A 27236-nucleotide genomic window follows, 5' to 3' on the forward strand; every position below is an offset into this window, starting at 1 on the left:
GGGCTGAGGCACACCGGGATGGGAGGCAAGCTCCCCAGTGCCTGATCCTCTGCCGGCACGAGGGGTGAGGTGCCAGCAGCACAGATGACAGTGGGATTATCCCTCTGCCTGTCATCAAGGGTGAAACTGGACAGCCGGGAAGCAGATAAAGCCTAACTATTGGCCTCTGCTGTAGCGTATGAGCTGGTATTTTTGCAACTAAGGAGAAAGAAAAAAATACTGTATTCCTATCTCTTCAGGATAGCTGCTGACTTGGCCTGAGCTGCATTTAGGGACCCTGTGAGTGTTAACTCACTGTTTCACAGTGTTAGTCCACCTGAGACTGAGTAATGTAGATTCACTCTCCATTCACTTCTCCTCCCCTTGCCCTCTCGGAGCGATTTCCCTCCACGCTGCCTGTGAGGGAGTGAAGGTCAAATCAGCCAGGTGCTTTTTTCCCAAAGCCATCACCCATGACTGCTAGGAGTGGGCAACCTGAGGGAGGATTTTTGAAAAATAGCTAAGAAATGAATGGGTCGTTCTTTCATTTCTCAGCAGTGGTGAGGGAAACCCAAGGCAGGTCTGCACCAGAACCATACCCTGAGCTGAGAGTTAGCCGTGGGGCCCAGCAGGATTGCCTGCCTGGGTATTACCTAGCTTTCCAGCAGGTTTTGCAACAAGCTCTCTGTTGCCGCAGCTCTGCTGCGACGAGTACCCACACCGTTGGTTTAATGCCAGCCTGGGTATTATGCATTAGAGCCGCAGTTACAGCACAAGCAATTGTGCTGATCTACTGAAGATAAAGCAACTTGCGTTTGCAGCCCTGGATAAAATATGCGCTGTAGCCAACACGCGAGAGGGCCTATATGGGAGGATATTGCTTTTCTTTGCTTCTAGTCAGCAGTAGAAGCGAAATGGTTTCCCTAGGTGCAGGCAATAGAAATGCGCGTGGAAGGGAGCGGGCAGCACGGGGGAACTACCGGCAGGCTCTCTAAGGGGTGTACAGAAAGCCAGGCTGGGGAGGGAAGGTAAAGGGGAGAAAGGAAAGGACTGGGAGCCAAAAAACCCCGATAACCACCCAGGAGAAAGCAGACGGCAGAGAAACAGAGTGTGAGAAATCAGACCCCAGTTCTTGGCTTCTTCTCCCACTGAGGGAGCGTGAGAGGGAAGCTCAAGCCCCTACCAGACCTCTCTTTGTTTACACATAAAAAGAAACTTCTGCCCTTCAGGCTGTAAGTGGACTCTTATGTCAAAGGACCAAATCCCACAAGCCTTACTCAAACACATCTCCCATGATGGTTACAATAACACTTCTGTGGGAGGATGTGCTCCAGTGTTTGACCTAAGATGATAGATAAATAGGTAATTCTGTTAACAGTGAGAAGTGTAGGTAATTTGTTGTGGGAATTTGGGATTGTAGCCACAGTGGCTACAACAGAGACTCTGAGCCATCCCTGCTTATTTAGAAACACAGCTGGGATTTGTCAAGGCAGGTAGCTTCTCTGATGTCAGCTACTGGACTAAATTGCATTTGTTTAGACTAGATTTTTGACCTCCCTGGCTCCTGGGAATAAGAACCAGACTGGGCCCTCACATAGGCAGATATATCTCCCAGTAACTCCTTCAGGGCCTAGGACTATTTCTGCTTGCCAGCATGCTGTGGCTGCTGGGTATGTACTTCCCATTAGTTTCCTCGGTGATCAAACTTAGGAAGAACTTGGTTTGATCCTGCGTCTTGGTCTGATTCTACAGCCCAGAGATGTCCACACAACTCTGAGAAAACCAAGGTGCACAGCCTATTTCAGGGTCTCTGCTCCAGCTGGTTGAGCATAAGCACTGGCACCTTTAAAAGAGCATCTGTGTCTTACTGAAAGAGAGAAAAACACAAATAAAACGGCAGATGCTGGAGCATTACTGTATGTCGCTGCATCCCGCTGAGGTGTGTCCCATGCTGTCACAGGCTTTGCTGATGAAAAATTGAAGCAACTACTGAAGTTGAAGTGATGCTGCAGACACCTGTCTGTCAAGAAGCAATAAAGCACCTAGTTTTCCTTGAGAGACATTCAGAGCCCAAGTCATTTTTTTCCTGGCTGTTCGCCAGGTCGTCCTTCTTCTGTAACGCTGCTGCCTTTGAGGTGCTCAGTGTCTGCTGGCTCTGCAGCTCTCCTGGCTCCAGCTGGCCAGGAGAGGGGGGATTTCAGAAACTTGCCTCGCCTGGTCTGAGAGGAGCTGACAAAAGTCAGCTCCAGAGCCAGGAGCTGAGCGTTTCTCTTCAGCTTTCTAGCTTCCTTTAGCTACTGTGCTGAGTGATGTTGCTAGACTTGTTGCTCCCAAAAGCATCACTTTTAGGACTGACTCCAAAATGACTATGAAATAAAGGCAGCTCACGATCCATGCATAATTCCTGAGGTTACTAACCCTATCAGAGCAGCTGAATAATGAGAGCAAGAAGCTGGAACAAATCCTCCAGCCTCTGGCACGTAGTGTTTTGATATTCCCCTGTGACCTGAAAGGCCATCCAGAACGACTTCACCTACCCAAAGCAGGGATGTTGTCAGGGATGGGGAAGCTGTGCCATTCGAATGCAGCTGAACTGCCCTGCTGGCTGCAAAGAGCATACAGAAAATGTGCAGACCCAGTCTATTGATAAGATTTTCAGTTCAAGAGCTCTAAGTATGCTCTTGTCATGCGCAGCAAGGGACCTGTGCACAAAAATGCGGAGAAATCTTCTGGTCTCCAGATACTGCTTCGGAAAATTGCAAAACCTCGATCTAAACTGTGTCCAGGGGAAATCCATGCTAACAACCACTCAACAAGGCTGAATGTCCCTGGCATCTATTAATTATTATCAGTCCTCTACTTCAACAAAGTGTGTGAGAAGTGTTCAAATGTAGCATTCCACAATCTCTGCGCAAGCTATTGATTTGGCACAAAAAAATGAGGGTGATAAGTTTGTGTGTGGAGTGGGGAGGAGGAACTGGGTTTGAAGGACATTAATAAAACCACAGTCAGAAAAGTATGTGCTTATTTTGAAGGACATGTTACCTTTTGCTTGTTCGGTTTAACTATTCCTTCCACCCAAGGTCTCTTTTCTACTTTTGTGAGGCAACTGACTGATGAACAGGAAGCTTACTTTTGACATATTTCATCGAGGAAACTAGAATTAGCAGTGACTGCATCCTGGCAAACAAATCAAACATTAATTTATTTATAGATTTAGATTTAGTACTTTTATAACAATTTGCTAAGAGCCCTTGACAAAGTTTGTCCCTCTATATTTTTCCATTCTTTCCCAGGATCCTTACTGGTGGGAAGAGAACATGCTGCAGCTGTACAGAAATGCGTGAGGCTGTTGGATCACTAATAGGACAAAAAGCAGGGATTTTAATAGCTGTCATCCTAACAAGCCTTGGTCTTTGGCACTAGAGTATGTCTCGTAGTTTCCTGGCATGGCAGAAAACGGAACCACCCCCCTTTACACAATAGCAGAAACCAAGCTTGTGATTTGCCTTTAATTTGCAGCTTGCATCCCGCTCTCCCCTTCTTCTTGCCCTCCTCCCTTTGTATTCCTCATTCACACTGTAATCAGAGGTGGGATAACACAATGCAACTGTGATTCAGGTTTCAGTAGCTGTCACCATCTGCGATGAATCAGAGAAGATGCAGCAGGGAGGAAAGGCTCAAAGGGAGGTGATTTTCCTTTTAGAGATTTTAAGCATGAGGGATTTGCTCAGCCTACTTGAGGCATTAAGCTAAGGTAACATTTGTGGGGGGAGGGGTGAGCTCCCTGGGTAGCTGATGGACAGGAGCGGGTACCTCCTGATGTGATTCAAAGCAGCTATGCAAGATGTGCAAGGGTGCAAGATGGGAAACCTGCTCCTCCTCCCCAGCACGGGCCCAGTCCATCACATGCACATTACGTGAAGACTACATCTGTGCTAAAAAATCGAATAGTACCAGGGGACACCCCAGGCACTGGCCCCTGCTGGTACATCCGTACCACCAGAATGGGGCCCGGCACGCTAGAATCAGCTAGGATTCTCCCCCAAAATCCTCCAGGGCAGTTTGGGAGTTAGTTAGCGGGGGCCAGGGACCGTTTCCACCAGGCACTTTGCTGAGCTGCAGGCTGTACCAGCCTGGACATGTCCTGCTTCCCCCCAGCTTGCCGGAGACGGGTCTCAGGCAAATTTAATGCCCTGGCGCAGGCCCAGCCCATTTCTCTGGGGTTTTGCTTTGCTCTCCGTGCCGTGCCGTGCCGTGCCGTGCCGTGCCGTGCCGTGCCGTGCCAGGAAAGGCCCCGCGGCCGCGGCCCGTGCCCAGCAGATGGCACTGCACCCTGGCTTTGCCGGGGGGGCCCCGGCGAGGCGCGGGGCTGCTCTTGGTTCAGACAGTGGCAGAAGACTGAAGCATGTGGCCATGGGGTTTTTTTCCCCATAGGGTGTGAAGGGAAAAGGGGTTCATTGTGTAAATGCAATCCAGCTGACTCAAAGTATTCCAAACCTAAGAGAAAAAAGAAGAGAGGGAGGAAAATTGATTTGTATACTCATTTTTTGTTCTTGCCATTGCAAACAGCTGACTTACTTACAAACCTAATGAAAAAGCAGTACTTCTATTCCGGGCTGTAATGCCAGTACCGGCTATTGCTATGATAAGCAGCTCCCAATTTAACCAAAAGAGATAACACAATAACACAGAGACAAAGCAACAAAATGTGCAGTTTTTACTTAAGCATGTTATTCCTGCAATTCCTCTTGACTATTCTCTTTCCACTCCCTCCTTTAAATTTTACCTTGGAGCTAAACAGCTGGCTCAGCCCAGCCATCAGTACCTGTCAGATATGTGCATGAATGACAGCCAGATGATCCCAACCTAGTTTTGGAAATTGTTTGTGTTAAAATACTTAGGCTCCCCCCTTCCCCCCAGCACCCTCCAATATTATCCCTAGCTCTTTGCCCACGGAGACACCTTGTCTTTTCACACCCTTCAGGCTTGACACAAAAGCTAAAGATCAAAAGGCAGGTGTCTGATTTTAAAGCGCAGTAAACAGCCCTTGCTGCACTGGCTGAGAAACACACAGCTTCAGCAAGCGATAAGCCGTTTTTGGCGGCGCAGCGTTTATCTTCCCAGCAGCAGCGGCGAGCAAGAACAGTTTCTCCTTGACCTGGGCCGGCGGTCTGCACGCCACGTTGGCTGCAGTTGAAAGAGCAAGGCTGATTATCTCAAATGCCAGGCCGTGTGGGAACAGCGCGTGCGCCCTCCCCCTCGCCGCTCCCCCAGGGAATTAAGGGGCTCCGGCCGGCGCGGCCGACAGCAGCTGCGCCGAGAGCCGGGAGCGAGCCATTTGCGTCAGCCTGCAGCCGAGCCTGGCGGAGCCACGTCCCGGCGCTCGTGGCTCGTGGCCATGGGCAGGAGGCTGATGTCACGGCGAGGGGTGCGGGCTGCCAAGACGCCACCGGTTAGGGATCCAAGAGAGGACGGGCAGCGCGGCACTAAGTGACAGTGCCGGCTTGCAGGAGAAAACTGTAGGAGTCACTGTGTGTGTGGTTTTTCTTTTTTTCTTTTTTTGGCTGTTTTCTTGAAAAAATAAAGGACTTTTAATTGTGTGAGTAACTATCTGGAGGTCAGGCTGTTGTGAACAATAAGTTTATGTTGTAATTATATTTATTCTGGGTAGGTTTCTTTATACAACTCATTTTAATGCCTTGGGCCTCCCTGGTATGCTCAGCTAAAGAAGCAGAGTTAATTGGAGGAGTCTGGCTCAAATGCTAAAGGTTACTTGAAACCTGCAATTTCAAAGAGATTAAAGAAATCTATGAAAGCACTCAAATGAACCACAGATCCTAAAGGATATCTGTAGTACAACTGCTGTTAGCTTAGAATATGCTACAGGCTTGGATAAAATGCTTTCAATGATTACTGATTGTAGAAAAAGCTGAACATTTGTGATCTACAAAATACCTGAGGCAATGAATTGAGTTGTAAGCCATGAAGCAGTTTTGCCTCTCTTATTGAAGCAACTAGGCTCTGTTTTACAGCACATATGGAATGATTTTGCAGGATAAGGAATTATCTGTAATATTTTTAGAAGAATCTTTGCCAAGAAACACCTTCTCTCCACCAATTTCACATCCTCTTAACCCCCTCACACCAGTCCTTTCACCCTTTCTTCCACCTCAACCCATCCTCTGTGGCGCACTCCTTTTGTGCACTCTCTTGGGGGCTGTGATGACATAAAATTGAGGGCTGCATTAATTTCAAGGCATCATTAAATGAGCCACAGTGTATTCCTTTTGAGCACTTGTTCCCTTTTCCTAACCCAACAGTATTTCCTGCCCTATCAGTGTTATACTGTGGCCCAGGCTTAGCTGTCTGGCTTTTACCCTTCTCACAAAAGCCCTGCTACAACTCTCTGGGGGTTCCTCTGGCTCATGAGGTCCTGCGTTGCTGCAGATCGAGGACTAGAGCAGTGATGTTCTGACCTGGGCCACCAGCTCCTTCCCAAAGGCTAGCAGATACCCACCAGCCAGCGGTGATACTCGGCAGCCACTATAGGTGGGTTTCCAGCTCGTAACCTGGAGGAGAAAACAGGCACCCAGAATTATCAGTTTTATGTCTTTGGGTTCCTCAGGGGTACCTCATAGTACTCTGAGACTATGAAACTCGTGACCTGAAACTGGAGCGAATCTTTGCAAATATTCTTCTTCCCATCACTTCTGTTTGCCTGGTCTGCTCTGCTCTGCCCTAGTTTGCTTTTCCCTCACTACAGTTTCTGAGCACCTCTGACACTTCTTGTCACTGAATCTTTCTGCATCATACAGAGAGGTAGACTTATCTTATTGCTTCTTCCCTGAGATGAACCACTGAGTCACTGCTAGCTGTAAGGAGGAACGGAGCTAGATGAGTATGGGCAGGGCATGTGGGAAGGTGCAGGGACTGAGACCAAGGTTCAGCGCAGGGAGGGCTTTCCCTGAACAGGAGAGACACAGCAAATGCCTTCCTCCCTTCTGGATGAAGCTATGAAGATGAAGTGTTTCTGTGAGGGATGAGGAGGAGGAAGGATAAGAAAGGCAACTTGCCTAAAACGAGTTATTGTATTGAAGAGAGCAGCTAAGAGGGCAGTTGGCAAGCTGGTCTGTGATTAAGCTTGACCCAGCAGTTGGTCCTGAATCAATGTGGAACAATGCCCTTTTAGGGATAGGGAAAGGAGGCAACATGTGCCCAGGCTTTGTGGTCTAACAGGCCACAGGCTTAAAAGAGACCAGTTCCATTTTGTCTCACATATGTATTTTGCATACGCTGTTTTTTGTGGCCTGGGGTTAAAAGAACAAAAAGAGATCTTTTTAAACACAGAGTCTGTTCAACTGGTTCACCTCATGTTCTAGGGATGCTGAGGTGGCCAGGCTGTGCAAGGTCAAAAAGTGAAGCTAATTTTGGTTGTAGAACAGAATTTATTGATAAAATAAAGATAAACATCCTGGCAATGAAAAATGATGGTGATCTCAAATGTGTTGTGCCCTGCAGTCTCCTCCTCAAACTTTACCCATCACAGTTTCACTACTGAGAAAGCTTTCCCTGGGCAGATTTTGTTTCCTGAACCAGAACTGAAAGAACCAGTTCAGAACAGGAGAGTGGCCATGCAGGGGCAGACCAGAGGTCCATTTGAGTCTATTGTCTTGGCCCTAACAATAGCAAATACTGGGTGCTTAGAAAAAGGGTATGAGAAACAGACAGAATTCAGGGTGTCCTCCATGAATTTGCAAATTCTTCTTTTGCATGTGTTTATACTTTCATGGTCCCTGAGAAGGAGATTTTACCTTTGGGAAGGACTACTTCCATGTAGCAGGGCCCTGAGGAGTCGAGAAGGAAAGCACAAGGGGAGCAGATGGCTGGCTGAAATGCTTGTGAAAAGAAAACTAATTACAGAAGGTACATGATGGGATAAGAATAAACAAACAAATTAATGAACAAGAAGGAGGGAGGGAAGGAGGGAGGAAGAAAGAAGGGAAAAGAAAGAAGGTAGAAATATTCTGTATTGTGTCTCTATAAGAGTCTCTGAACTCTGATCACAGTTCTGATCACAGTTTCTCCATTTTGGGGGGAAAAAATCTCATTTTATTCTGGTACTTTTTGTCTATTGCCCTTCAGAAAATTTCAGTCAGCTGTGCCATTTTGCCTTTTATTCCACAACTCTGCTTCTTTGACATTCAGGTTATAGACTAGGAACACACGCTGGCACTAGTGGCGTCTATTGTTTTCATTACAATGCTTGGGTCGCAAGCTAGTCGGAGAAAATTGACATTCAAGTCAGGAGAACTGTTGCAAAATCCCAAACACTGCAAAGCAAATGCCCCATATTTCTTCTGGTTTCTTGTCTCCCAGAGACTGTTTGGTACTGTGAGTATTTTGCTGGGAGCCAACAAACTTCCCCAAATTTATTTTATTTTTTAGATGAATACTGACTTCCTTTGGGTATTCAGTGGCAACAACATCAATGTTAAAGTGAGAAGTACTGGAGAGGACGGAGACATAAAGAGGAAATAAAGGAGAAAAGAGAATGGAGAAGAATTGTGAGCAGAGGAGGAAGAAGCAGGTGACTCTAAAGGACTGTTAAAGACAGCAGAAGTGTGAGAGAGGCAAGTTCAACCAGAGAACCCCAGTTACAGCAGGAAGCTAAGTAACTTCTCCTTAACCCTAACAGTGGGGTGAGGAGGTTGTGCAGCCATTTATATGATAGATTGCTTAATAATAAATGAGTCCAACAGCATATACTGTCCTTATTGTTAACACGGGCTTGAAATGCTTCTCTGCTCTGAGACCACCCAACCCCCAAGACCATCCAGCCAATAGCCCATTTATTTTCCTCGCAGGCACAGTTGCATTAATAGTAGCAGCTCAGGAAGCCTCATCTCAGTGCGGTTTCAACACTTCATACAGCAGGGGATCTTAATGGAATCTCTTCCATCGAGGGTGCCATTAACTTCCCACCCATTCTCTCCATTTTCCCCCTTCTAATAAAATACTAGCCTAAACACACACTGGGGTGTTAAGAGGAGTGATTTCTACACTGGAAGGGTGAGTGCGTGTGCCTGGAATAGCTTTGACCTGTTAAGGCCATTAGCTTTAAAAGTTTGCACCCATGCAAAGCAACAAAAAATAAAAAGCCTACTAAGTCTGAGTGATCCAGGTGCTGATTTTCTTACCTCTGCCTCAGTGGTTTTGTTTTTCTAACTCCTCTGTCTTTGCTTGTAGCCTGCTGTCCCACATCACTGAGACTTGGTACCTGCTGACAGTTTCTATCCCATTCCCTTGCTCCATCTGAGCTGCCGGTCGCCACTGTGAAACTAGACATGGCCCTGGGGTGTGCAAGAAGCATTTCAGACTGTCTGAACTGTGGGACCTCATTCCTGAAGCCGTTGTTGGCAGATGAGAAACATCTGTGTCCTCTTAGATGTAAAGAATTTGTTCCTCAGCCTCCCCACACAGGCCTGGGGACAGCTGGGGATTGGAGCCAGAGGCTACACACCATCATCGGCTGGGGCCTGAAAGGCCACTGCCTTAGCAAACGAGCAATCCCTGACAGTGGTACCAGTTTGGGGGATTCTTGAGAATTATTGCCTTAACTGCTGCACCGTGTGAAAGCAGTTTCTTCAAAACCAGAAACAGCCTTATGCTCATTGCAGCCAACACAGATTTCTCTTCACCCACTGAACGCTCACCTCCTCCCCTTACTTTTCTATACAGTAAGCTGGGAAGTATTATTCCCATCACAAAGATGTTGTTTGTGAAGAACTCAGAGCTGCTTTTCTGAAAGGCTCTATAACTGTGTGAAACATTAACACTTTGTGAAAGCGCTTACTATTTTTTTTTCTTTCTTGGCTTTCTTGTTGGCTGGCTTCTTATTTTATCTGTTGTATCTCACTCATTTACAAACTAAGATGGCATGATGACCATTTGGACATTGCGCTTGCTTCCTCCTCCTCTTCCTTCCCAGGATGATAGATAGCTTTCTGCACAAGCACAGCCAAGCATCACACAGGTCCTGCTTAGGAGAACATGCTTTCTTAAAGAAACTAGGTATCGGTCACACTTTCAGATAACTTGGATGTCATAAAGATGTACTGTCCATGTTTTTTCAAAAATAAAGGTAGAACCTGCAAATTCAAAGAACCAAAAAGGACTCTCCTTTCCCCACTGTCCCAAGTTTTCTTTTATTTGTCTTGACCCATTCAGAATCAGAGTTTGGAGAAGGACTGAAGATAGTTTCCAAACCAGAGTTCTAGGAAACATCTTGTTTTCACATATGTGCCAGTCTGTGGGAATAGTGAACTGTGTCATATCTCACTTCATCTGTCATGTTTCATTACACTGCTGTACTGATGTGTTCAGTATCTCTCTCTCTCGTGCAGTAGGGGGAGAGAATGATAAATTAGAAGTATTAGGGCAAATACTTTGCATCCCCTCAGGTCTTTGCATTTCCAGCTGTCTAAAATCACACTTTCTTATCCAGCCAGAGCATTGTGACAAATGAGCAGTTTCCAGTAACTAATTGTGATTGGTGTCGGTAAGTACTTCTGTGAATTGAAGGCTGCTTCACTCAGAACAAATATAAACACTACCAGCTTACTGATCTCTTTGCTTTCTATCTCTTTTATTCCTATTAATTGTATTTTTGCGGACAAACCAAGCATTGCATGGCTTGCTTGTTACTGTCAAACACTTGGGTCACCCCAGGGAGTCACAATGCAGATTTTCCATTAGCGTCAAATGTACATGGATTTATGAACTCCCATAACCTGGAGCTGATGAGAGCAGATTAGGGAGCAACTGTTTTTAGATAACTTGCATACCTAAGAAATCAGCTAATATAGGACTGGCTGCTGAAAGGTCACTCATTTCCCAAAGAGCGTGAGAGAATATTATGGTGACCCCTTCTTGTTATATTGTCACTTTATTATACACATACAAACACATGTATATGTTGAGGGTTTGGTATTCTTTTCTATCCCTCCTCACACTGAGCTAATTCCTGGTGCTTTGTACAGTCCATCTTGCAGTAGGACTTCTCATAGGCCACAGGACTGGCCTTTGGGATGCATCCACATTATACTCGGACATGATGCTAAAGACACACCTGTTTAGATTTAATGTAGACAGCTGTGAGGCCACAGGATTACAGGCTTCAATGTGGGCCATGAAAGCTTGGGAATCTCCTCCAAATGGATTCAGGCTACAGGTACCCTATGTGGATCTTGTGCTGACTCATCTTTATTGCTCTAGGTTACCAAGCTGAAGACTCTACCCTGCAATAATAACCTCACTCCTTTTGTGAGGATCTGAGCACAGAAAGTGAGAGCCATGAGTGAGAAACTTTGCATTTCCTCAGCATTCTTCATCTGCAGGGCTCTGATCTTACTTGAGGTATTGGTGTGTCCTGCTCTAGAGCCTGCTCTGCTAGATAGAAAGGACTGTCGGATGCTTGAAATGGGAGGGTCTGAGGCTTTAAGATGAGTGTCTTGTGCCTGATCAGGCAAGAGCTCCTAGCAAAACATGAACACCCAAATCGTGTGCTTTTAACGCAGGATCATCCCACTGTCCATAGCAATGAAGTCTTAAAAAAAAAAAAAAAGAAAAAGAAAAAAAAGAAAAGTTTAGTTTAAAGCTGTGTTTTCCTTCCAGGACTGTGTTTGTGATAAGATCAGGTTACAAGGACAGGGAGTGAACCAACTGCTGAAAGTTTAACCTGGCACTTGCGTTCATCCTTTTTATGGGGGCGTGATGGGGAACATACCACAGCGAAGTGAGAGGGAAAGACAGCCCAGCCATTTCAGAATGGAAACAGTTATTGCATCTTTGCAGTGACTACTACAGGAAAAGTAAATGGCTGGGAATTTCAGAGCTAAAGCTAAACTTACAAGAATCTTCCAAATTTTCATTTGGCAACTGACAATGATTTTAACCAAATTATCATAATTCTCTCCTTTAGTAACTGCAGTCATCCATGTTCCTTCCTCTCCTTTTAGGCCTCCTTTTTAAGACCTTATTTTTGAATCAAGGTCAACTGTTGCATTCATTCCTGGAGGAGAGAAAGCTGGAAAGCAATGTTTCCCTAGTGAATGTTTGGAGACTGCAGAGGAAGCTTGAGTTTTGAGTAGCCCCAAGTGCTGGGACAACAGGAACGATGAGAAAGAGCCATCACTGAATGCTGGACTTCCTTCATCCTGCAAGTGCCTTGGCAGCCTTTTTTGGGGAGGTTTGAGAGCCAAGCTGGGGGTCCTGAGCAATGCACCGAGCACTCAGAGCCTCACTATCGTAAGCTGAGGGAAGTGGCAAGAGATTTCCTTGACCAAGTGCTTTATCTGGTTGAGGGTTTATAAAGTAGTGCTTGCTCTTCTCCCCTGTGGTGGAGGCCAGGAACCAGACACACGGATTCTTCTGTAAGAAGAATTTCTGTAAGACTTTTCTGCCACTGTGAAGCAGCTTTCAGCAGTGTTAACAGTCGCTACAACACTCTCCCGTGCCACTTGCAGAATCACGGCAGCGCAAAGCCATGTGCAGCTGCTCATCACCGACGTCATTGCTGCTCGGGCTGGGAACAAATCTTCCAAAGATATCCACAGCAGCCTTGTCCAGCTCAAATGCCTCTACACGCTTTGCATTTCTCAGTCAAGGCTATAGCCTTTGGTCAAATATTTTCTTAAAGAGCAGGCATTCAAGTAAAGCTACTAGTGGCAACACCAAAAATTCAGAGCTTTTGGAAAGCTGAAATATTGATGCAGCTCACCATAACCTAAAGTAAAATCAAAGTAGATCAGGTGAATGGAGCTTTAAAAATGTACAGTTCTGTCCACTCACTTGCAAGAGGCCCTGGTTGACCAGCAGAGACATGGGTGTGTGAACTGTAGACATTCACAGGTCACAGATAAAACCCAATGCCCCCATGTTTACCTCAGGCAGAAGATGCAACTTCCTCCTCAGGAAATTGTTAAGAAACAAGAGCATTCAGACAAAGTTTTGAACCCTAAGAACAACTTTTTAGTGACACTTGAGGAGCATCAGTTGCAAATGCTTTGTGTACTCCCTTGACTGACCGTGGAAAGAAGAACTCCACACAGCTCCACGTAGACTGGGGTCCTTGTTCTTCTCTTTCTTGAATTTCTGAGTACCGTCAGAAGTAACTTGCAATGGAAACTGAGTTATGAAGTGTCTGCCATCTGGCATGACACAGACCAGCCATCCCAGCTATTCTCATTAGCCCTAGTCTAAAGCAGACATTCCTGTTGACTGAAGCCGTGAGAAGTGATTAGGGCTGAGAGAAGTCTTTCTGCCTTTGAGTGGAAGGAATAGGATACAGTCGTGATTTGCCAGCAGATGGCTGGTCCACAGAAACCAATGTGAGCTTAATGAGTTGTGCTCTGCATGCCTCCCAAAGGGAAGTAGCAGCAAGCTGAAGTTTCAAAACTTACTGCTTCAGGTCAGGATCTGAGCTGCCTAAAAAACAAATGGTGCCTGGGAGGACTGGGTGTCTTTATCTTCTCTGCTTGAGGCCTTTTGCTCCATTTTGCAGTTGGGGGCAGGGGAGAGCCGAGTGGGGGGGAAGAGAGAGTACTGTGATGTAGCTAATTTAACACCATTAAGTTCTCCCAGCTTGTAAGCAAATAGTGTAGCCTGATGTACGAAGTGCCTGCCTTATTTTGCAAGAATGCTCTGATGCTTTCAGACCCCCTCGTGGACCTGTGCTTTGATTAGCAATTCTGCACACTCTTGCGTCCTGTGACCAACCCAGTCACTGCAGTGCTTAGCATACAATTGCTTTTAGCATCCACAAAGGAGGAACTTTCTCCGGCCCAAAGCCCCCAGCTTTCAGTTTCCCTCCTTTGGCTCCTGCCTTGCCTTGGCTGCACCTTCCTTTTCACCCCTGGGAGCTTTGCACTTGCCTCTGCAGAGTCCCTGTGAAGATCATGTTCATCTCTCATTTGTTATCTGTGATGCAGTGAAGATGGCTCACTTCTTCCTCTAGTTCGCACACCCAGCGCTGCAGCGAGGCTACTAGAAGACATGCTGGAGCGTCCTGGGTGATGGCTCTGAATCCCCCATGTCAGCAGCCAAAGGCTGTGTTAGTGTAGTACCCAAGTAGCTAAGGATGTGCCAGTCCTTTCCAGGGATCAGTGCTCCACCAAAGCAAAGGCTAGAGCTCCCACCTTATCAGGGGAGCAGCATGGTCCAGTGGAGCACAAACAGCACTGGGATTCAGGAGATGTTGGTGCTCCTGGCCCCCAGACAGCTGTGTGATGCCATGCGCTTCTCTTCATTGGGCCGTGCTCCTCTGCACTCCTTTAACTCACTCGAAGGGACAGCTGAATTGAAGAGAAGGAGTCAAATGCAAGAAAACTCTGTCAGCATTAACTTGGTTTTCCTTCCTCAGTCTAGACCTCTTTTCTGAACCCCAAAGTTTGGAAAAGGCAGTTGCAATTGTGGCCTGAACAGATTGACTGTACAAACAGTTAATCCTTTCCTGTCCTGGTCTTGTTAAAGACTTTGCAATCTTACTCTGGATGAATGGCTTTGGGTAGGGGGCAGGTTGGGTTTTGTTTTGTTTTGTTTTTCTTGTTTTTGGCTTTTGTGTGTGTGAAATGCATTGGAATGGATTATAGATGTGTGCAAAGATCTGTAAATAGCTTTTTCTTGCTTGCAGCTGTGACTATATACTGTTTATCATTCTAAATGCATTCATTATTTCCTCCAGAATCAGCTATTGTCAAATATTTAGCTACAGATCATTTTAAAAAATGAGGAAAAAAAATCAGCCAAGGCAGTGGTTGGTGTTTTCTTCTTAACACTTACTGCTAAATAGTCAAGCATCAACCACAGGCATAAGGCCAAAGTCTTCCACCCCTCACAGTAAAAATAATTATATAAAGAACCTATTTTTAAGAGCATGCTTTTCTACCACTATTACACTACCAGAGCTTTTCTACTCAGGTGAGAGGCCACAGCTCTGTGCCTGTCAGTCCCTGGGTGAGAGGCATTTGTCAGCCCAAGTTACAGCTATTGCTGCTAGACAGCTTCAAGTCTTTTGTCTAATAGGGACTTCAACCAGGCGAAACAGGAGCCTGCTCTTTTTTGTGACAGAGACCCGTGGTTTCCAAATGATTGCTGCCGGTATTATTTCAGTACTGAAGATCTGCATTAATTATCCTCCACTGCCTTGAGTTTCAGCACGAAGCATTCTTTTATCTTGCCCATCTAGGCAGGAATACAATTGCTAACAAACTCATAAAGATACAAATCACACGTATCAAGTTAATGCAATCATCCCTGCATATTCCACGAGTCCAGAGCGTCTGTCACATTGGGTTTGAACTCGGTTACATGGATAGCACATTGTGAAGAAGCTGGCAGCATTAGCTGTGCTCAGCCAAGCCTGGCAGTGCTTTATTTGTATGAACCTTATCGGGTCTACCTCAATTGCATGCAAATGGTTTTGTTTGTCTAGCCCAATCTGTGCTATCGGTCACACTGAGCATTAAAAACGTCCTGGCCTCTTGTACATTTTCGTAAAGAAAGTACGGTATGGAGTAGATAGAGCAGAGCGTGTCGTAGAGGCTTGGCAAACATTTGGAGCTGTTGCTGTCTCTGCTAGACTGGAATCAAAGAGTGAACCTGAGAACTGGAGCTGGACTGCAAAGAGCTGAGCGGTGAGGTAGTTATGAATCAGAAGGACATTTTCTGGGAATTGATAATTGCCTGAGTTTTACCTCAGAAACCTTTAAATCCATCTGCTTTGTGTACTGAGGTTTGTAAAGCGTATCGCATCATTTGTCTCAGAGCAAAAAACAGGATCCCTAAGCTGTTGCTGAGCTGGTAAGAGCCCCCTGAGAGAGACCCCCCACTTCAGGAAATTAAAGCCACATGCTTTATGAGCTGCATGTGTTTCAGACCTTTTGCTCTTCTGTTTCCACACAACAGGGCACACATGGCTGAACCAGAGATGGGACCGAACCCAAATCCTACATCCAAACATCCCCAAACTTGGTCTTGATCTGAGCAATACAAATTAAAGTCATGTGTAGAGGAAAGGCCTGGGCACCGCACTGAACGGGCTGTGACCCCCTACCGAACCCGGAGTCCTGCTCCGTGCGGCTCCCTGTTGCTCGCACTGCCACGCTTGCCTTAGAAAAATCACCTCTTGTGCCTGCTCTACAGCTACGTGTTTTCCATTTCCCATGTCTTCCTCATAATTTAACCCATCCTTTGCCTTTGGTAGCCACACACAAAAGCGTGCAGGTGAACTAAATTACAGAGTGGGGTTTGGCTTGACAAGCTGTTGCTGCTGAAGCCATGACTACAGCGTAATTTGCACACAGACAGTTGAAAACATGGTTAAGAAACTGAATGGCCCTCACTGGGCTACCCACATGGTGCGTACATGGTGTGTTGTGCAGGGCCAGCTCACAGCTTCCTAGAGAGGCAGGCAAAACCCGCTCTTCCTCTCCCTCCATACCCAGCACTGCTCTCTGGTGCCCAGTGCACGTACACGGTCCCTGTCCCCTCGCAGCCTGCAGTTTTGTCACCCTCTTAGTCTGTTACACTGCACAGCTGCCTACCTTGTTTTTCCTAAACATGGTCTCAGTGTTGCATATAGGCAGATGAATATATGTTGCATCTTATGCTGGCCGTAAGCAGCACCCAGCAAAATCCAAGACACCGTGGAGTTAGATACATATCTATAGCTGCCACCTTCATGGTGAGCTTTGCTAGTGTCCTGTGCTTTAGTTTGGTTGACTCTGCTCACCATTACCGATTATCCTTTCTGGATGTCCACCTTCGGCTGTCATTATGCAAAACTCGTTGACAGAGCTGAACAGCCGCTGTTATCCTTTGGCATCTGCAAAACAATAGCGGAAATGGGGGGCCAGTGTATCACCGCCAAAATAGGTCGGGGTCCTAAAAAGCCACGCAGCTTTCCGCACAGTAATGGTGTCATAGCAGACGGTGAACGCGGCTGCAGACAGGTGTGCTCAGGTGCAGCTTCTGCAGGTATTTTATAAACAGAGCACACCACCACGTTTGCAGTAAATATGCATTACCCAGTAGATAATTATGTGTACCAAACAGAGCTCTGCAGAGTGCAGCTGGCCAGGGAGGGCTTTTCTCTTCTTGGCACAGTTAACAGAAGCCCTTTTCTTTTTCCTGTTATGGAAAGGAACTGTATCTTCTGAAACTCCACTCAATGGCTACTGGCATCAGATGTTAGACATATCTCAACTACAGCAGCTGTGGCAAAAGGGTTTTGCAATATGTTAATAGACCTTGCAGAGCAACAGCCCCTTGAGATCTGCTTTGCTGTTGCTGAAACACAGAACTCGTCTAATTCTACATGATGAACAAAGATCTCCAAGACATCCTGCAAAAATTGTGCTGTTCAGTGCAGGTGGCCTTCCTCCCAAGCCCTAGACTAGACTAAAGATGCATGGGAGCCACATTTGTTTCCTTGTCTTTCCTGCTAACACCCTTGACTCACCAGATCACTAGTTCAGGTAGCTAGGGCCTGCTTACTCAAATGTTTGTGGCATTTCTGTGGTGGTTGTATTTACTTCTGCTTTCAGGAGCTGTTTGCTCTCGGTGGTGCAAAGCTGCTCAGAGGCACATGTATTTCAGTGGTGATAGAAGTGACCCCATTTGCACTTCCGCTTGTCTGCCCAGCTTGGGGGGTCCCATGGCAAACTCAGCTGTGGGAAAGGTGCTCTGAGCACGTGGTCCTGAAGAGATTCCCTTCTTCAGCTTTGCTTCGTACACCCAGCCCCGAGCTCAAGGACCCAGCATGCTGGGCCAGGCCGTCAAGCTAAGAGCTGACCCTCTAATTGTGTTTTGCTGAAAAGGGAAGGGATTGTGCAGGCCTTAGGGCCAAGTGAAGCTTTGCCGACTGGACATAGGCAGGTATTGCACCAGCTTCAGGAAAAGACCTCAGCTGGCTGTCTATGGGGAAAAAAATTACACTTTTTTCAAGTGCAAAGAAATTTATCTAATGCTTACAAGGAAGGGGGTGAGGCTGCAGTTTCAGGCAATGGCATTCCCTTCCCAGGATGGCCCAGAGGGGGTTTGGGAGCTGCCGTAATGCATACAGCAACTAGTGATGGAGAGGAGGTGACGAAAAGCAAAGGAGCGGTGAGGTGCACATGGGGCAATCCTGGTGTCCTCTGGTGCCAGCCTGTCCCAGGTTCAGTGTAGGAGTCATGGCTGAGGAAGAAGATGGCATGGGGGCTTGACCTGCCTGCACAACAAGCATCCACGTGTCCGAGGCACTGTGCATTGAGGCTGGAGAGGCACCAGGCTGCTGAGCAGGAAAAACTTGTGCTGGTCAGTCCCTGGGGGCTGCTCTTCTTCCAGGCCAGCATTCCTCTGCAACTCCTGGATATTTATGTATGAGGTGTACCTTTTCTCAGCAAAGTGGTAGTGGTCAGTAGCAACAGTGATTCACTGTCTTTCTTTAAAAATAACCTTCCACATAAAATATAATAGCGTGCAGAATAATATCTGAAATTATTTACAAAATTATTTTCATAAAACTGAAATTATTTGCAAAGGGCCTGATGGTCATTGTACCCCACTTGGTGTGGGCCTTGGTGTGGAGACTCCCTATGGTAAGAAATGAAAAAGAGGAGAGATGAGTGTGTCTGGGAGAAATGGAGGTGGACACAGAAATGGAGATGACAGCTTTCAAAAATAGATGACCAAAGAAAAATGTAATCTATTTAACACGCATCTTCCTACAGTTGTGGTTTTCAAACAGCTTAATTAGCCGACGGTTGAGTCCAGCATTGTCTTAACTCAGCCACTCAGTGACTATGCTGTGGTTTTTGTTCTGTGATAAAATCATTTTGAAAGTAAGTGTCCTTGCAGGTAATGGAAAGTTCTGCTTCTCTTTCTCTACCTCTTCTTCCTCCTTCCTCTGTGTTTTCTTGAATTATGAGGAGAGAATTCTGGGAATCTAAAACTGGGTGGCTCTTGGCATCTGTTGTTTTTGTGTTATCCAGACATGCTCACACAGGCATCTTTAATGTATGCAAAGCGCTTAATACCTACATCAGGCTTCAGTTCTAAGGATTTGAAAACAACTTCATGGAGATCATGAACAAAGATTTAATATTAACAGAGGCCAGCAGAGTTATTATGTTGCCATGTCTGACATGTCATTGCCTCAAAACCAAATTTGAATGCAGCACGTTCTCTCTCTCAGTGCAAACATAACTCATGGGAGACCCTTCAGTCTTTCCTGCACACGCTGGCAGTATATCAGTTTAGGACATGACATTGCCAAGTTGCTGCAACCTTTTTCCACTTGAGAACCATTATATGAGTGCCCTTAGTACAGATACAAGGTAACTGGATCAGGAGTGCATACAAGGGTAGTCACACTGAATCGCTTATGTCCACTTCTAACGGTTTGTTAGCTCCCGATTGCACTGCAAGTCTCTTGTTGTGGAAGTGGTTGATTTTAAGATTACCGAAGTTTGCACAGTATCAGTTAAAGCTGTACTGCAACAGGGCACTCCTGCTGTGAACACAGTGAGGTCTGACTTCAGCCAAACCCTCTTCATCCCTCCTCTGAAGGGCCAGCGTTAGCGCTGGAGATGGCTCTGTCTTCCTTAGCATCAGTGGAAAATATGGGTGTGGGCAGAACAGATCGGAGGCGGGCAGAAATGCCCTCTGGAGGTGGCTATCTTCCTCCATTAACGACACTACAGCAAGGCCTCATGATGCCATGAATGAACGATCATGTCTTTTGTCTCCGTTTACAGATGAGGACTTAGATAGATGCTTCATATATAAGCACTACAGGTAACATTTAATAACTGGCCATTCCCTGCTTTTTGAATACACTCAGTGATGTATCTTCCTTATTTTTCTATATTTCCTGATTTTCTGGGTTTCTTGTCCTCTTTTCTATGTCCTGTTTTCTATCTCCCTTCTTCTTCTGGCAAGCTACCTAACATTTTTGTGTCTGACTTAACTGTGAAATCAGAGTAACAACAGTGTATACGTAAAAGAAACACTGGGCATCTTAAACCTTGGAGGGAGATGAACTTATTGTCCCAGCTTCCACTGAAATGTACAGAACTGGAAGAACTTTCAGCAGGGAAAGAGGAGAATGGGCCACAGCCTTGGACCCTGAATTCTCCAGCTGTGGAAGATTAAAATAATAATCATAATCACTGCTTTAATCACTCGTTTCCTATCTTTAAAAAAATAGCATAAAATCTCCCAGATCTGTCTGTGAGCACACTGAGATTTCTACCAACCTTAATAATCACAAATTTGGTTTGTTCTTGCAACTAATAAAATAATTAGCACCAGCCATGTAAAATGAGAGAGAAACATGCTAATTCATTCCGGTTTAAAAATGAAAACCAGAAAAAACAAACCCATGAAATGAGATTGTGAAGGCTGTTTAGCTCCCTTCCAATCCAATTTACTAGGGGGCAGTGGAAGAGCATCCAAGCTTCCCACTGATGACCCTCCTGCCTTTAATGGCCAACATGTGGCCATCCTGTCTGTGGGATTATAGTCTGGAAGTGCAAAACCTAGCAAAACAGACCATTAAAAAACAATTCAGAAAGCATTTGCACACAGATCAGGCGCCTATGGAGATTCGGAAAAAGCAATGTTAAAGCTTTCTTTTTGGCAGTGCAGCCAGGCCTCATGATCCCTATTAGCAGGCTGTAGCTGGGGGACAGAACATTTAAATGCTCATCATTAGGGAAGAATATAACATTTTGTTGATTACGTAACTGGGACAGAAGAGCCTCCAGATATTCATTCATTCATTTATTTATTTCTAATGACTTAGCTGGGAACTTGGAGAACTGAGGAGAGAAGGCACGGAGGCTGCTTTTTCTCTGACCTGTGCTTCCCTCCATGGGAGAGAGGAGTGAGGGCCTGTTATTTAGGGGCTATTCTTGGGGTCTGGAGCCCAAAGCCAAATTCTCTGCTTGTGACTGCAACAAGTTGTTGAGAATGACTGGCTTAATCCCCTCCCTGCAGCATTATGGTCCCCATTGCTGGAAAAAGGGCTGCTCTGCCCACTTTCCCAGCCACTGGCTCCTTTCCTCTCCCTTGGGCCAGTAATAGCACTCAGCCAGTCTTTGGAGAGTCAAAGCATAAAACCAGTCCGGCACCTGTTTTGGAAAATGAGCCCCAAACATTAGTTTTCAATGAGATCAGGTGTCTGAAGCAAGGCCCACATTTTTCAGCAGCATTTCAGACTCAGATCAGTTCAAACTGGTCTTGAAACTGCACCTTTAGCTTTTTTTCTTGCATGCTTTCAGCAATGATAAAACTGCCCCTTCTCACAGGGGTCTTGTGAAGACCATGAAAAGAAGATGTATTAGCTCTAAGAAAGGCACTGGGCTTTATCCAAGTGTGATCAATCACAACTCTTAAGATGCAGTAGCATGAATAAGTGCTACATTATCTTAACAAATAATATTCAACTCTCTTACAGGGCTTTTAAACACAAATCTGATGCCCAGAATCATGAGTGACTTACAAATTGTGAACTTTTAAAAGTATGTATTGCTGAGTTGATTTTGTTTGCCTTTATATGTTAGAGAATCAGTATTTTCAAACTTTCCTCTGCTATCAGAAAGTCAGAAAGTCTTGGAACATACTTTCTCTCCCAGTGAGAGCGAAACTTCACTTAACCAGTGAAAGTTGAGATTCCCACATAAAAAGCAGCAAGTGGGGTTTTATGAAAATCACCAGATGTGAGGAGTCTTGCACTGGCATTGCCCGGCTGGCAGTGCTGCTCTAAGTCCATGCAGGACAGACTGTCAGACTCGTGTAGAAAGAAGCTGGTCAGACAGCTCTCAGCTTTTTTTGCAAGCACTCAGAAGATCGCACACTACTTGTACGATTGGCAAGGAAGGATGCTTAAAACTTGTGAGCTTGAGTGTTTGTGCCAGAAATGTTAGGTTTTATAGATTAGACATCACTTGACACAGCAGGTCCTCTTGCCAGATCCCTGGCGCAAAGACAATTAAATGAGCCAAATAACCACATCCATCTCAGCATGTCCATGCATGCACAAACAATTACTCTGTGGGACTGTCATTAAAGAAAATTAAATTTTAAGTCTGCACCCAGCCAGGAAATCTTAAGGGAGCCTAATTTTCTAGGAACTGTCTAGTGGGCACAGCCTGGAGAGCCCAGAAAAGTTTTATAAATCTATTCTAAAGGTCCCTAATCCTGTTTATCTGCTACTGTACTTCTTTTAAATGCGCAGCACTTCTAAGAAATTGAGGAATCCAAAACTCCAGGGACCCCTGCAGGTCCTCTGGACTTGTAAGAACTTGTGCATTTGTCTCTAGTCAAGGCCATTTTTGGTGGCTTTGGACTTTGTCAGTATATTACTTTTCAGATGAAATAAGACTGGTTTCTTACCCTCCCTGGCAGCAAACTCAGTTTTAACATTCTATACAAAATCTGTTCATCTATTCTCAAGGACATGAAGGTTGACAAAATACACTTCTCGGTAGTAAAATAAAAAGTTTGAAACCTCGCAAACACCCTTTCCCCCTAAAACAGCCTAGTGTTGGGCTTTACCTGCTTGCTGCCTGGACTTTCCATCTAGGCAGTGAGATTGCATGTGAGCCCTTGCAGTGGTCTGGCATGGAAATGTGTGGCACGTTTAGAGGTGGACGTAGACCCCAGTGTGTCCAGGGGAGCGAAACTCAACGCAGTTCCTGCAACGGAGGTGGTGCACACTCGGAGGTCACAGCAGGGACCTCCAGGTTCTGCAGTCACCATATCCAGTGCAGCTTGGCGGCTACTTCTTCTGCCAGGTGAATTAAAAGACATGTTTATGTCTTTTGTTTTGTGACTGCACAGGTAAAGGTGCTTTAAGGAGGAGCATGGTGAAACAGGGCTAAAGAAGGGCACTGAACAGGAATTGAAGCATCTTAGTCCCAGCTCTGCCTCTGGGGCTGCTGGGAGACTTTCAGCAAGCCCTTTCAGGACTGGGGTGTTCCACTTCTCCATAGGTGATAATAAAACCGACCTCATCTGTGCAGCCCTGTTGAGATCTGCTGATGGAAAGAGCTACACAAGTGCAAGGTATCTTTTTTTTTCTTTATATGATGAATGTTCTTTTTAAAGTCTCCTTGGGCTGCTCAGATGGTTCCCACTCCTAATGGGGACAGCTGGCTCATTGATGTAAGAGGCTATCCATCAGGCTGACCCACTGAAAGGTTTCTACTGTGGCTCCAGTTGCAGCTGCCAAAAGAAGCACTCCAGAATTGCCTTTGAAATATTGTATTTTTAAGTGGATAAGGAGGGATTGGAATGTCCTCATCCAGCCTTTATTATTTGGCCACTTTTGAATGATCCTTTTCAAAAAAAAGAGGTTGGGCAGTTATTGGGAAAGGAAAAAAGAAAAGAATAACAGGACTTAATGCCCTGTTATACATTTTATAGATTTAATATAAAAATAGTTATTAAAAAACCCACAAATCCCACGCTCTGCCTTCCTATTTGCACAGGCTGTAATGAGTTGACATTTGAATGAGTCTGGAAAATTGTATTTAATAAGTCCTTAGAGGCCTCAGAGTGGGAAAATCTATTATTGCTGCCTGATTTGGAAATTATTGTCTTAAGGACATTTTCAGAGTTGCACACCTCTTTCAGAGTATAATTCTGCATCTTCTGAACAAGTGAGTCTTAGGTTACCTGCTCATGATGCCCGAATAAGTGTTTGTCTTGTCCTGTATTTTGAAATTTTTGTAGACTGTAAACAACAGGGAACTGTTCCATGAAGCTTTCCTTCAGATTTCTTTTTAGAGGAAAAAAAGTGGGGTGAAATCTGTTGATCTCTAATTTCTGCTCACACCACTAACTGTTGTTATAATGGAGAAGGGGTTGGGTGAGGAGAAAAGCAAACTGGACTAACTGGCATGAGACCTTGTCCTGTCAGAGTCCCGCTGAAGGCTTAGAAAATCATTTTCCTGTCTCTGTGTCCTCATTTCTTCAGCCACTGGAATTGCTTTCTTTTTATTTTTATTTTTTTTTACTTTTTATACAAGGGAAACATTTTTTTTTAAACAAAACTTCTGACCAAAGACTTAAGTTTGAGGAGAAAATCCCCCTCCTGTCCCTTTCTATCAATATAGCTTCCATCCACCACCTGGACCCCGTCCCCCCAGTAGGATGTGGGGCAGGAGCATGTCCCCGGTACCCATAGGTGAGGATGAGTGTGCTGGCAGGTGGGGAGGGAACAGGGTCTCAGCCAAAACACAACAGCAGAAAAGTTTAGCAACACCGGTTTTCTTGAGATCTTTTGCAGGGGGAGGGAAATGAGGAGGGACATCATAAACTAAAACAGGCAGATTAATTTTGCTGAATTCCTGGGTCAGTTCTTTTGAAACTTTGGCATGGAAAGCACAGTTTAGCCAATGGCTGGCGTGAGCGGCAAGGGACTCCTGTTGGCTATGGCAGTCCACGGGTCCGGCTCAGTACATGCAGAGTGATAATAACAGTGCCAGAGCAGGCAGTTAAGGATCCTTGTGAATTATTTAGGAACCAAAGACAAGCCGTAACTTCAGGAAAGAATAAACTGTGCCAGTGGAGAAGCTGAAACTTCTGCAGTTTACCTGGCCTTATTGCTCGCCTTGTTCGAGTAGGGAGTTTGCTGGAATGAGTTCTGCCATAGGTTTCTTCTCGTTAACAGTGTGTTCACATTTGCCTGCTTGGATAATAATATTTAAAAACAAGGATATAACCTTCCTTGGGTACCAGGGGGACTGTGGTGAGAACAGGGAGCCCTCACATAGCCACCAGTAACATCTCCTGCTATACCCCAGCCAATGGGTCACTCCACCGGGGAAGAGGTAGCTCCTGTGTTTCTCTGTATCCTCGTACAACTGCAAATGAGCCAGGCTGATGTCAACAAATGCCAAGTTTTTTAACGGGCTTCCAAAGGGAAAAGAAAGGGTTTTACTGACAACATTGCCTCCATCCCCTCTCATAACTCATTGACCAGGTTCAATCAAATGTGGCACAAGTGCAGAATACCTCAAAGAAATGATGTTCCTACATGCTTTGAGGAGGTTTGTAGCTGCACAGAGAAGAGATGAGCCCCCAAATCGGGGCAGCCAGTAACATGAAGCAAAGGCAGCAGCATGAGCTTGGCATGTACCATTTGGCACATGAAAGCTCACTGACCCGTCCATGTGTGTTGCTCAGAGATAACACCCCCTGCCTTCTGTAGAACAAATGAGGAAGCAACATACTCTGTGGAAAGGGTAGGGATTAAATGGGAGAGAGAGCTAAGGAGCACATGGATGACCTGTGGTTTTTGTGGTAGGACGTATGAGAGTATATAACAAAATTCATAGGAAGCCAGCCTTCATTAGTTCCACTGCACAAGCAACCAGTGTGAAATATGAGTGTCGAGAAGCAAAATTCCTAAATAAATGACCTGAATTTTGGAGATCTATCCAACAATTTCAATGGAAGTCCCCCAGGATTCAGGTACCCAATGAAATACCCATTATTTATTTTAAGATCCCAAATGTAGTTTTAAAGCCCAAGTTTTAGGTATCCACTCATGAAAAATGCTATCAAGGCCTTTTGTATATGAAGCGTGAACCATTTTGGACAAAATAAGAACTTTCCTGAAGAAAAAAATATCAGTTTAAACTCAACTACAAGATTTTTCAGATTCTCTTCTTGCTTGTCTGGACTGGACGTATTGAAATGCCATTGCTCCTCATCCCTCCAAGAGAGGGATGCTCATCCCTCCAAGCAAGAGTGAAACTGTATGGATTTCGGTGAGGATATTAGCAGCGCATTGCAAAGCACCAATTGCTAATGGCATGCTAGGCTGCATCATGAAGTACCGACTTGTCTTTCAACATACGACTCACATGACTCAGATCGGGAGTAAAGACATCCTATAATGACCCAAAGCTATAAGTCATAGCATTGACTAACAAATACACATGTGTACATGAGGTGAGTATGTGCTTTCAGGTGACAAAGAAGTTGCACAAGTGAGCAAACGTATGTTATGTACATATATGTTGAGTACCAAGGAATTTAAATTACCTTAGCTTGTGCGACACTCCTGGGTGATGATTCCAGCATGGCAAGCACAAAGACCGGCAAATGAGGAGATGCACAGGGCTCCACTTCTTCAAAGTGGAGACCAATTTGCGTGATTCAAATAAAAAAAGCCAGGGAGTTAACATGCTTATTTTTAAATTTGTAGTTAATGCCCAAATGGGGAACTCTTCCTAAAAATGCCATTTACAGTAAATATCTAAACTGGCTATTGCTTCTCTGTGCATTTGCAGAAGTCCTGCAAGATGTCCAGTTTTGCATTTAAATATCCAGGGCATTTTGGACCTCTTTGAACCACCATTTTTTCTGTGTTTCGATGGGAAATTGGACTGGCGCTCCTCCTCCTCCTCCCCTTTTTCATGCTTTCAGAAGGAACCTCCAGGAGGCTGTGATGTGACTTCTCCCCTTTGTCGCTTCCACATTACAAAACGGAAGCAGCCGGCTTGCCAGGGCGGCCATGGCATGTGCTGCCGACCACCGGAGCTGTGTGCCTGCCAGGGTCCCTCTCCGGTGGGAAAGGGGCAGCTTGGCCCCGGCCCCAGCGCTGCAGCCCCCAACGCACAGGGTGGCGATGGGGAAAGCCGGGCTGCTAAACGCTGGCAATCTTGTGTTGAGGGGTTTCTAATCCCAGCTTCAGAAACTATACAGTGTTTTAGGGGTCAGCACCATCAGCCCTTCCAGCACAGCATAGGAATGAAAAAAGAGGCATGGGAGCATTGAAACTGCCCTGAAAGGAGGGAGAAGGAGAAGCTACGAAGCCTCTGTGTGCGGTTCCTTTGTGCTACTTTAGAGAGTCCCAGATCCCAGAGGGGGAAAAGTCTCTGCAGATCTCTCAGGGGATTTAATTTGGAGATGGTTTTGCTCCACATTTTGAACACATTGGAGATGCTGGCGTGAGACAGATTTATGAATCTGAAATGGCCTGTTCTTCCCCTCCTCCCTGAAATTTCCTAAATGTCATCTCTTCACAGGGATTGTGTATTTGTATATAATTATTTCTTTTTCTGTATATCAATCCCCTTTTCCTTCTCCTGAATGTACTGTAATTATATTTTCTTTCAGTGAATGCAAGGAGTGAACTATTGCTGTTACACAATAGATTTACTTTGTCACACCGGAAAAGAAAACGACCCTGTTTTCAG

This window comes from Apteryx mantelli, chromosome 1 (genome assembly GCF_036417845.1).
Source record: "Apteryx mantelli isolate bAptMan1 chromosome 1, bAptMan1.hap1, whole genome shotgun sequence".
Classification (NCBI taxonomy): Eukaryota; Metazoa; Chordata; class Aves; order Apterygiformes; family Apterygidae; genus Apteryx; species Apteryx mantelli.